Consider the following 12,500-nt stretch of genomic DNA (forward strand, 5'->3'; position numbering starts at 1 on the left):
ATTCAGTGTGTGTGTAGGCAAAGGGAAAATGAACCGTAACCAGAGAGAAGGACCCAATGTAGTCCTGTCTGGCCAGTCAAAAGACCCCATAACTCTAGCGGTAGTATCTCAACGTCTGGCTGGTGCCTTGGCCAACCTACTACCTACAAAGAAAGGCACCTCGTGACATAAGATAAATTTAGGGAGAATTTATATAGAAAAAAAAACCCTGAGAGGATGAATACGTTTGAATAAATAAGGAGAATTTATCCACGAAAACCAGAGGCGAACTTCCTCGAAATATACAGTGGACGCTTGCACCAGTATGTATTTGCAGAAAGAAAGGCAGAGGATAGTATAGTTGTGGTAAAAATCTTGAAGGGATAAACAAAACAAAAGGGGACTTTGAGGAGAGGGGTGTTTATTTACCCAAGACTCTGAAGATTGAACCGAAAGTCAACATGAATGATGCAGGAACATCCAAACTGGCTTTCATTTGCCCAGGAGGCGACGGGTGTGGTTGCGAAGGGGGTGAGCAGAAGGGAAGTAGATTAGAGCTAATGGAAAGAGGGGATGGGGGGGTAGAATTAGATACGAAATGTGTTATAAAATAAGTTGGAAATTCCCGATGATTCTGGTTCATTGAACAGGAAATAAGCTGAAAATCAACGATAGCTGATTCATTGAATGGAAAATTAGCTGAAAATCAACGATGACTGATATATTGATCAGAAATTAAGGGGAAAATCCACTACGACTGTGATACATTGAACAGAAAATAAGCTAAAAAAAAAACGATAACTCATTCATTGAACAGAAAATAAGCCAAAAATATACGATGACTCATTCATTGAACAGAAAATAAGCTAAGATCAACGATGACTCCTTCATTGAACAGAAAATAAGCTAAGATCAACGATGACTCATTCCTTGAGCAGAAAAATAAACTGAAAATCCCCGATAACTCCGATATATTGAACAGAAATAAGTTGAAGATCAACGTTTGATGATTCATTGAATAAAAAATTATCTTAATATCAACGATGACTATGATACATTGAGCAGAAAATAAAGTGAAAATCTACAATGACTCTGATACATTGAACAGAAAATAAGTTGAAGATCAACGTTTGATGATACATTGAATAGAAAACTAGCTGAAAATCAACGAGGACTGCGATTCATTGAACAGAAAATAAGGTGAAAATCTACTTTTACTTTCTGCAAAGAGAATAATTAGATGGTTTCTGGTGATTCTCGATAGAAAAGAATATTTCAGATCTTATTTGTCTTATTACTATCAGCCCAAAGATAGGTCATGTCCAGAACTTGGTATTGATATCATGACTTATTTGATAATTTTTTTCAACGCCAGATATTTTCAATTCAATCATTTTGAAAGAAGGCACATGTAGTTCAGTTCAATTCCCTAGTCTTGGGTAATGCTATAACCTCTGTACCATAGTCATCCCATGTCTTTGGTGAAAGTTCTCTTGCTTGAGGGCACACTATTTTATCTTAATTCTCTTCCTCTTTTTTTTTGAAGTTTTTTTAATAGTTTATATATGAGATATCTACTTTAATGTTGTTACTATTTTTAAAATATTTTGTTTTGATTTTACATTACTTGTAGTTTTTATATACTTATTTTCCTTTCCTCACTGGGCTGTTTTCCTCTATTGGAGCCCTTAGGCTTAAAGCATCTTGTTTTTCCAACTAGGATTGTAGCTTAACTTATAATAATAATAATAATAATAATAATAATAATAATAATAATAATAATAATAAGTGTGAAGTAAACCCATGCATATTCTCTCTCTCTCTCTCTCTCTCTCTCTCTCTCTCTCTCTCTCTCTCTCTCTCTCTCTCTCTCTCTCTCTCTCTCTCTCCGCGCCAGTGTATAAGTTGTTTAAAAACAGAAGGTTCATTATCTCCCAACCTAAAGAATCAGGGATAGCAAATTGCCGAGTTCGCAAAATGCCAAGAAGTTTCAGACCATGAAACATATCCCTCTTAATTAAGCAATAATTCAAGAATGCTTTTCCTGGATGAATTCATTCTCCGAAAGTGAATTTTTCTGTTTTCTCGTGAAGAATTTCATTTCTAATTAATATTCTTTCAACCGGAATGATAGATTGTAGCTTTTATCAAAAATCAAAACTGAAAAACAATTCTCGAGGTGTTTACGTTCTTGGAGGAAACCCTGCTTGGAAAATAGGAATTATGAACAACTATCGGGGCACTCAGTAAAGTGCAGACCTCCGTTGCGGCAGATTATTTCTCGGCCATTTTGCTCGACCTTGACCTTGACTTTTGACCTTAACATGTATTAATTGGCGTGGATTTTCATACACTCAAATATATACCATCTGTGAAATATCTGTGACAACCATGACCAAAGTTATGGCTCGTTACGTGAATTGGACATTTTGCTTGACCATGACATTGATCTTTGACGTTGACCTTCCAAAATTTATTAATTATCAGCTCTTTATATAGCAGTTAATCCAGACAAGTTTCATTATTCTACGATTAAAATTGTGACCAGGAAGCTGTTCACGAACAAAAGCACGCACACAAACAGCAACAGACAGGGGGGAAAATAAAACTTCCTTCCAGCTTCGTTAGCGGAGGTAATGATAGTTTTCCAGCATTGTGAGAGTTTTACGTTCCAGTCCCCAGATAAGGAATAATCATGAAAACACAAGTCCCTCAGGGGCTGGCAACGGAAATCACCTCTTGGTAGTCCACAAGGCATGATGTTGGCGCAAAAAAAAAAAAAAAAAAAAAAAAAAAAAAAAAAAAAAAAAAAAAAAAAAAAAAAAACAGTAACACGGTAAACGAGTTCAAAAATAAATTGGACAAGATCATAAGAACTCTCTAAATGCTTAAACTAGATCGCTCTACCAAGGAGCAAATAGAGTCTCCGCGGATGGACTAAAAAGTCTTTGAGACATGCAAAATCCTTGTAAGTCTCTCTCTCTCTCTCTCTCTCTCTCTCTCTCTCTCTCTCTCTCTCTCTCTCTCTCTCTCTCTCTCTTCAGATAAAGATATGAAATATGAAGTCAATTCATTCATTGAAAAGTAGTGAATAACGTCTCTGTTTTTCAACTGTTTGTTGAAATTGATATTCAAAATAACAATACATAAGAAATATGATTTACAAAGAGCAATTTTAAGTTTCTTATCAGTAACTATACGTTCTAAGTGTCTTTTCGAGAACGATACTTTTAATTACTCAAAACTATTAACTGTACCTTACCTTTAATGTCTTAAATTCTACCAACATAATGCCACATTTAATGATCATTTCTTTAAGAAGGGAATTATCAGCAGAAAATTCTCATGGATATACATTCTCAGGATTCCTCGCCAGGAAAAACAAAGTTGCTTTAGTGCAAGAGTGCGGAGGATAAAAAAATAATATGAATCAATGAATAATTAGATTAAGACAGCATAGAATGATCAATTCATATGAATAATCAGGTTAAGACAACGTAAAATGATCAACGTCATATCAATAATCAGATTAAGACAACATAGAATGATTAGTGTCGTATGAATAATCAAATCAAGACAACATAGAATGATCAGCGTCATATTAATAATCAGGTCAGGACAACATAGAATGATCAGCGACGTATGTATAAGCACATCAAGACAACATAGAATGATCAGCATCATATTAATAATCAAATCAAGACAACATAGAATGATTAGTGTCGTTTGAATAATCAGATTAGGACAACATAGAATAATCAGCGTCGTATGAATAATCAAATCAAGACAACATAGAATGATCACCGTCATATTAATAATCAGGTCAAGACAACATAGAATGATCAGCGTAGTATGCATAATAACATCAAGACAACATAGAATGATCAGCGTAGTATGCATAATAACATCAAGACAACATAGAATGATCAGCGAAGTATGCCTAATAACATCAAGACAACATAGAATGATCAGCGTCATATTAGTAATCAGAGCAAGAGAACACAGAATGATCAGCATCATATTAATAATAAAATCAAGACAACATAGAATGATCAGCATCATATTAATAATCAAATCAAAACAACATAGAATGATCAGCATCATATTAATAATAAAATCAAAACAACATAGAATGATCAGCATCATATTAATAATCAAATCAAAATAACATAGAATGATCAGCGTCATATTAATAATCAGATCAAGACAACACAGAATGATCAGGGTCGCATGAAAGTGTTGTTGCCTTTCCCATCATGCCTCGCTCCATTGATCTCAGAAGATGGCAATAACCCACCGAAGAAGACCAGCTTCCATAACGATCAGCAGACCGTGACCAGGCAATAGGAGACTGGAAATTGCTATTGCTTTTGCGAAACTGATAACGTGTCTGTGGATATGAGAGTGATTGAAGAGAAATAAAGCGGACAGAAATATCGTCATCACAGCTCGTTTGCTGTTTTGAGAGAGAGAGAGAGAGAGAGAGAGAGAGAGAGAGAGAGAGAGAGAGAGAGAGAGAGAGAGAGAGAGAGAGAGAGAGAGAGAACGATTCCTCCTGCCCCCCCCCTTCCCCCCCCCCAAAAAAAAAAAACGTTATTGGCGTTTCACTTACGTGCATCATGTGATTACTCCTCCTTTGATAAACATCTGGATGAGCAATCTCAAGCAAGTGAATATTTCCCCCAAACTCTGTCGCGCAATTCATATTGCAGTATCTGTGATTGTCACCAAACCCTCTAGAGAAAGTTTGGCGTCAATGACCTAAGATGTCAGGCTCACAGACAACTTCAAATCAACCAATCTTAGAGAACGGGACTGAAGTACACAGTTATTGCTCCAACTCGGTCTGAGATTTTATTTGACTTCTGAAAGACTTGGCGATATCCTAACTTTTGTTTTATATACCAGTAAAGCATTTACAAGCATAAAACACTTGAGAGTTCACAAGCAAAGTTACACCCTTCCTTTGACCATTGTTTCTCTCAAACTGACACTATGACTTGAATGAGAATGGGCATAAGAGCAAAGAGTATTATAAGTAGTCCATTGGAGTTTGTAAACTCGATGTTGTATAATAATCATATCAGGTAACATCTTGTACTAGATGAAGAATTTCTTCTTTCCCAACGTTATCCCTACATTAAGGGGTCGGTTGCCTGATGCATCCTCTCCAATGTCTTCCATCAAAGGCATCCTCTTCCACCAAACCTCTTCTCTCCAAATCATCCTCCACCTTATCTCGCCATCTAGTTCTCTGCCTCCCTCTCGATTCCTTCTCCGTGGCAAGTTTCTCCTAAGCCCATCTAACTCCCTCCCCACCATTCATCCTCAACATGTGCCCACACCATCTCAGTCATGACACTATCATCACATATGTAATCTTTGCTAATCCTGCTGTTCTTCTTATTCCATCATTTTCCAATCTTCCAGTGATATTCCAATAATACAACTCATCATTCTCATTTCTGTTCTCTCAAGCTTTCCTTCCTCAAAATGTCGTCGATGTTGCAAACGTTTATATCAGGTCGACACCTTTCTGAAAGGCCCCTCTACCGAATATACTGATGAGCTTCATAGGATCTTTGACGGATACAGATCTCTCAGATTAACGACGGAACATCAGACCAACGGCTGGCTTCCTTTCTGAGACGTCCTGGTCTCAATTTCTGAGTGTGGTTTTTATACCACCATTTAAAGTAAATCCAAGAACTGAGGCCTTTGCTTGAATGGTGATCGTAAATGCCCCACTAAATACAAGACCTCCACCATCTGTCTTCACGTTCGTTGGGCCATTTCCCATTTCTCCTTCCTGGATGGAGACCCACAAGAAGCTGAAAGGGATTACCTAGGTCCTTGTTAACAACGGCCACTCCAACAAGCAGGTTATGGTGGCTATGTGGTAACGTCCCTGACTGGTAACCGCCAGACTTGGGTTCGAGTCCCGCTCAAACTCGATAGCTTATTTGGTCGCTGCAACTTCCCTACCCTTGTGAGCTAAAGATTGGATGATTTGGGGGGTGATTATAGATCTATCTGCTGAGACATCAGCAGCCATTACCTGGCCTTCCTTGATCCTAGCTTGGATGGAGAGGGGGTTTGGGTGCTGATTATATGAATATATGGTCAGTCTTTAGGGCATTGTCCTACCTGATAGGAAAATTTCACTGTCCCTTGCCTCTGACATTCATGAACGTCCTTTAAACGTTTAAATAGAGAGTTCAACGATGATATTCTCCAAAAGATTGTCCAGCTACGTCCAACAGGGAGCCACCAAGACCTACCAACTGTCCAGCTCCTCACACACAACAAGAATGTAGTTCGAGAGGACATCCTAAGGAATACAAATTCATTAACAGTGTCCCAGATGGCAGGTGGCTTAGGATCCTGGAGGCCCTGTTCATCAACAAGAAGGACCTAACCTCAATACGACAAAGAGATCATCTTTAATGAAATAATAACAACAATAATAATAACAATATATAGGAAGGCATATACATACATACATACACACACACACACACACACACACATATATATATATATATATATATATACACACATATATATATATATATATATATATATATATATATATATATATATATATATATATATATATACATACATATATATATATATATATATATATATATATATATATATATATATATATATATATGTAGATATACATAATATATATTCTGACATATGTATGTATATATATACATACACACACACACACACACATATATATATATATATATATATATATATATATATATATATATATATATATATATGTATATATATATATATACATATATATATATATATATATATATATATATATATATATATATGTATGTGTGTACATAAATGTGTATATATATATATATATATATATATATATATATATATATATATATATATATATATAAATTATAAACTAATTTATGCATTCCATTAAAGCCTTTATTACATCATTTCAATATATATTAATTCCTATGCCAAACATTTTGATATATCTAAACTAAAAATCAGAATCGATTAGGATATAATTTTAATTTTTGCATTATAATCAAATAAATGATAAGTTGAAAAGATTGTTGATTATTTTTTGCTAATGAAACTGTTTAGAATGAAACGTGTAAGGAACCTTCAATTTTGTTAGACTTTCCTTGTGGCCGTTCGACTGCAATAAAATATTTTTATTATAAGCTTTGCCTGAATTGTCATTTTGAATAATTACGATAACTTCTACAAAAAAAAAAAAATATTTAAAGTGTTTCCACTTTATAAAACCAAATATTCCGTCGAAATAAGATTTAACTATGTCATTTTGGCAAATAATATTGTGCTCTTTTAGGTAATTGAATGAGCAAACAGCTTTCCTTTAACAGTTTACGTGAATGGCGTATTCCTATTGGCTAAGACTATCGAGAACTCTAATGGCGTGTTCTTATTGGCTAAGTCAATCGAGAAACAACGCCCCAAATGCTCCTATTGGCTAACTCAATCGCCAGGCAATGCCCCAAAATGTTCCTCAAAACTAGATTTTTCCAGTATTTTACTCTCAAAATACCCTCACTGATGCCATCTATTGGTACTTTTAGAAACATTTGACACGTCAGTGATACGTCATTCAATCACCAAAGAAACTATTTTAATCCTTCTTTGGAAATACTTCACAAAAATCTCATACACATGTATGAGCATAAATATAATAATATAAAGTATGATTGGATAAGAAAAAAAAGCAAAATTATAAGCATCATGACAAATATAATAAATCTTTGAGGGTATTCTCGATTATAGTTCCGGCAAAATTGGACCCCCATAGCAGGAGGGTTCAAAATTACCAATACTTTAAGTGGGGAGAATATTCTATATTGAAGAGTAAATAGTGATTTGTATAATGTATTAATAAAATAATATGTATTATATTTATATTTTTATTTCATCTTCTTGCTAAAATGCTCATGAACAGATTATTTAGTACGATTCCTCGTTTTATAAAGTCGAAAGGTTTGCCGCCCCTACTCCCCCATTGGGGAGGGATGTAAACATTAGATTCTTTTAACTTTTCACAATGGCAAAATTTCAAACAATAAAAGGGGATGGTTCATGTCTAGTTCATATAATTGAAAACAGGTAATAATTACATATATGAAGAAAACTTATTTATAAAGGCTGTTGTGAGGATATGTAATTATTCACAAATTCTTTTACCTAAAAGAACCACCAGCAGACGACAACATATTATAAAGGAATTCTATCAGACGTACCAATTATGGACCAAACCACAGAACATTATAAACATGGCTTTACTTGTCCAGGATGCAGACATTATTTTAAACATAACTAAAATGAAGTCTTAGTTCAGTTATATTTCGGTTTTAAGTATCTATAAGTATTGTAAGAATTAACATCTTATCTTTTTTAACATATCTTGAATTTCTTGAGGTTGGCTATTCTGATACCTAACTAGCCTTATTCTTTTAAAAACAGTATTTACCTTTTAAATTTTGATATTAAATGAGTAGTATTCTTCATAGTTTAAAAATCTGATGATAGATTTCGAGATTATGAAATGAAAATTATAATTCTGTCAAAAATACAAACAATTTATCACAGCTGAAAGAATTGAAGTCAGTCGGGACTTATTTCATAAAAAAAAAACTATTGTTTAATACTTCCACAAAACCGTAAAAAAAATCCCTGGGCAAATGTATGTCTGTTTTTATACAAATAAATTATTGTTCTTCAAATACTGAAACGCAATCATGACATATGTTAAGCTTTAATTGAAAATTTAAAGGAAATCTTAAACGTCAGTTCTGGTGTTACAAATGAGGGTGGAGTCTCTGCCGAAGAGTTCCCAGGTTGTCCAACATAAACATTAAATGATTTACATCATCATAAACAAATAAATGATAATTATGATTCTATAACTAAGTAAAAAACATCTTTTAATTAATATGTATTATTTTGATCTAATAAGAGAGCGTTTACTGTAATATATTTACTCTAGTCTATCTTCTTTTAGGGAATCATAAGTGGCAGCCCTTGTACTAGGTCTGTTACTCTTGGAAATAAAAGTGGCAGCCCTTGTATTAGGTCTGCTATCCTTAGAAATATTACGATGAGTTTTAGTTTTATATTGCTATAATATATATTGACTGCTTAAGTTTAAAATTCATTATCTATTGATCCTTAGGTTGTTTAGTATTGTTCAAATGTTGGGTTAAAAAACGGGGAATGAGAATGTCTCCCCAAATGTCCGGAAATATTTAACTTAACTCTCTCTCTCTCTCTCTCTCTCTCTCTCTCTCTCTCTCTCTCTCTCTCTGTATATATATATATATATATATATATATATATATATATATATATATATATATATATATATATTCAAATAAGCCATATATATTTTTGATACATTAATGTCTGGATTCTCTTAACGACCTCGGGATCAAAGTCCCAGGCGAAATCACACAAAGACAAGAGCTTGGCTCCGGCCGGGAATCGAACCCTGGTCGGCAAGCTTGTATAGACAGTGACTAAGCCACTTGGCCAAGTGGCTTAGTCACTGTCTATACAAGCTTGCCGACCAGGGTTCGATTCCCGGCCGGAGCCAAGCTCTTGTCTTTGTGTGATTTCGCATGGGACTCTGATCCCGAGGTCGTTAAGAGAATCCAGACATTAATGTATCAAAAATATATATGGCTTATTTGAATATGAAAAACACGTAAAAATGTGCAAAATTTATTATATATATATATATATATATATATATATATATATATATATATATATATATATATATATATATATACATATATATATATATATATATATATATATATATATATATATATATATATATATATATATATATATATATATAGAAAAAGACAGCAAATTATAATTCTAATATCAAAACTTATAAACACTGAAAAAAATATAACGTTTCTTAATACTTGACGAATCTATACGTCGTTCAACTATGGATCTTAGAGAATTTTATCCAGGTTTATAAATACCCAATTTATGCACTGAGACGATTTTAGACACTTCCAGAACATTGTAAATGAGAGCAATTGCTTTGTGCAGGTGCAGAGAGCTGTGCCAGATCCCATTTTGCATATATACTTAATGAGGCTCATTATTTCACCTGGTGCTGGTGGCATCTGTCCTTGAGGACTATACTGTGGATGTGGCCTGATCCCTTTACTTTCTCAATTACATTCTAGAAGACTAATTTGGGAGGGATGAAAAACCTGCAACTTTCCAGAGTGCCACTTGGTTATGGGCACGTTGGCAGTGGGCTTCAAAGCTACCCAAGGTTAATGGAGGATTACATAACTTTGGTACAACATGGCACTTTCCTGCAATTCTCCGTCGGAAGATTTCAGCACGCAACATATCAAGATATTTTATTTTCCATGGTTATACAGCCTGCATGTTAACTGTAGACACAAATTTACTATCTCTTTCTTTGGGGCACTTAAATGGTCAAGTTTCATAAGAACATTTAACGTTTTCATCATTTTAAACGTTGTTGCTTTACCCACATCAGCAAAGGAAGAAACTGTCACATCCAGTAAGTACATGAGCAGCAAGAATGTTTGTCATGATGTCTTCGTGCACTATGATTACCTATGTTGTTTTCCAAGCATGATTCTATACAAAGTGATATACTTGCGGGCTATCCATTTGTTTCTGCATACAAATGATGGGCTAAAATGATCAGGACATCTGTGTCCTCTGAAACAGCTCAGATACACAGTTGTCCAGCAGCAGCTTCTAGAAGTCTGTGGTGTGCCATCTGAACATCAGCTTCTTCATGAGAAACGGCTGTCTCTTGAGAGCCAACTCCTATCTGTATGGGCTGTGAATCTGGTCCAGTTATGATGATCTGTTTGCCTAGCATTTAAGGCATTTTACCAATTCAGTAAAGAATCATTATCATTATTTGTTCCTTATTGGCAGTGACATTCAGGACTAAAGTTTGTTTCGGAAGTGGCATATCTTCAGTAAAGCAGTAGACACAGTTGACTCTTATTTTGTCGAGAAGATCCACAGCAAGACTTGGTACTTATTTTGCAATAGCTGTCAAATACTATTCTGTAGTATAGAAATTGCTTCAACATATCTTGATAATTTTGGTCATTCTTCATTAATAAAATCAGAAACTTTAGCGGGAGAAGCAGATCAGGGAACTTTCCAGAGTACAGCACAGCTATCTAGGATGATGACACATGAAGGGTTCTTATTACATTTTCCTAATACTACTTGCAATTTGTTTATTAAAGCATATTTCTGAGTTACAAACGTCACCATTATTTTCCAACGGTATCAATGGATAAGGAGTCAGCTAATGTGACAACAGCCTTTCTAGAGTGACATCTCTTCCAAGGTTTGCTATGATACCTAAAACCCGAACATTAAAAAATTCGTTGCCTGTGTAATGATCTATTGCAGTGTTTTGAAATTTACTTGCTTTAAGGACAGCTTTTCTGGTCCTTACAACAGGGGAACCCTACTCTCTACAGGACCTTCACATTCAGTTTATCGTATACATTTAACTAATGGACATAACTAGATTAGATTTTGATGAGGACATTTTCAGGGTGTTTGCCCATGTCAAAGATATCAATGTAAGTAGACAAAGACTCTCGAAGCTCTTTCCTGCCCATGGTTTCTTCTTGCAGTCAGCTGATTTGCTCCCCTTTGTGAAAGATAATGGCTGGCCGAGTTTCCATCCCATGTTTCATATCGTGGAGATCATGCATGATTTGTGCCAGTGTGCTGTGAGGATTCTCAGACTGCCAATGTAGATTCATCCAGAGTAAGGCTGATTATTCTGGAAGGGGAATGGCAGTAGCACAAGTATGTAGTTTTCATGAAAAGATCTGACCATATCCCATTCCAGAGGCCAGCCTGGTGATGCATAGCATGTTCTCTATTCAAGAATTTTCTTTCAAGGTCAGAGGGCAAACAATGCATTGAACGAAGGTAGTATACTCCATTGCAAGCATAATTGAAGTGCCCAGTGATTAAGAAATATGATAACACCTTCACTACATATAAATGAAGAGGCCAATCACCAACTCTCTCTGCTCTGCTGAATGTCATGATAATTAACTCAGGTTAAATGAGACGATCAACCAATAGTTTTGTTATCTTACTGTATGGGCTTAAGCTTGTGTATGATGCATTTGCTGTAATGCATGTATATCTATTTTTAATTCGTATTTCTAGAACGCAAAAGTGTGAGAGGTTTGTAAATACTGAAAATATGATATTTTGTACACGACCTGCAACACGTTCATTCCTTACGAGTTTGTGCTAACATAATTCATTGATATATATTCATGGTAGCACTTCAGAATACTTATAAACTAATTCTTAGATACTCATAGTTACTGGGGAGACAAAATTGAATATCAATTGTTTTGGCACCACCTGGTACAAAAACTTGTATCAATGCGCCTTGCTTTTCAGCGGAACTCACCGGC

This window comes from Palaemon carinicauda, chromosome 24, assembly GCF_036898095.1.
Source record: "Palaemon carinicauda isolate YSFRI2023 chromosome 24, ASM3689809v2, whole genome shotgun sequence".
Taxonomy (NCBI): Eukaryota; Metazoa; Arthropoda; class Malacostraca; order Decapoda; family Palaemonidae; genus Palaemon; species Palaemon carinicauda.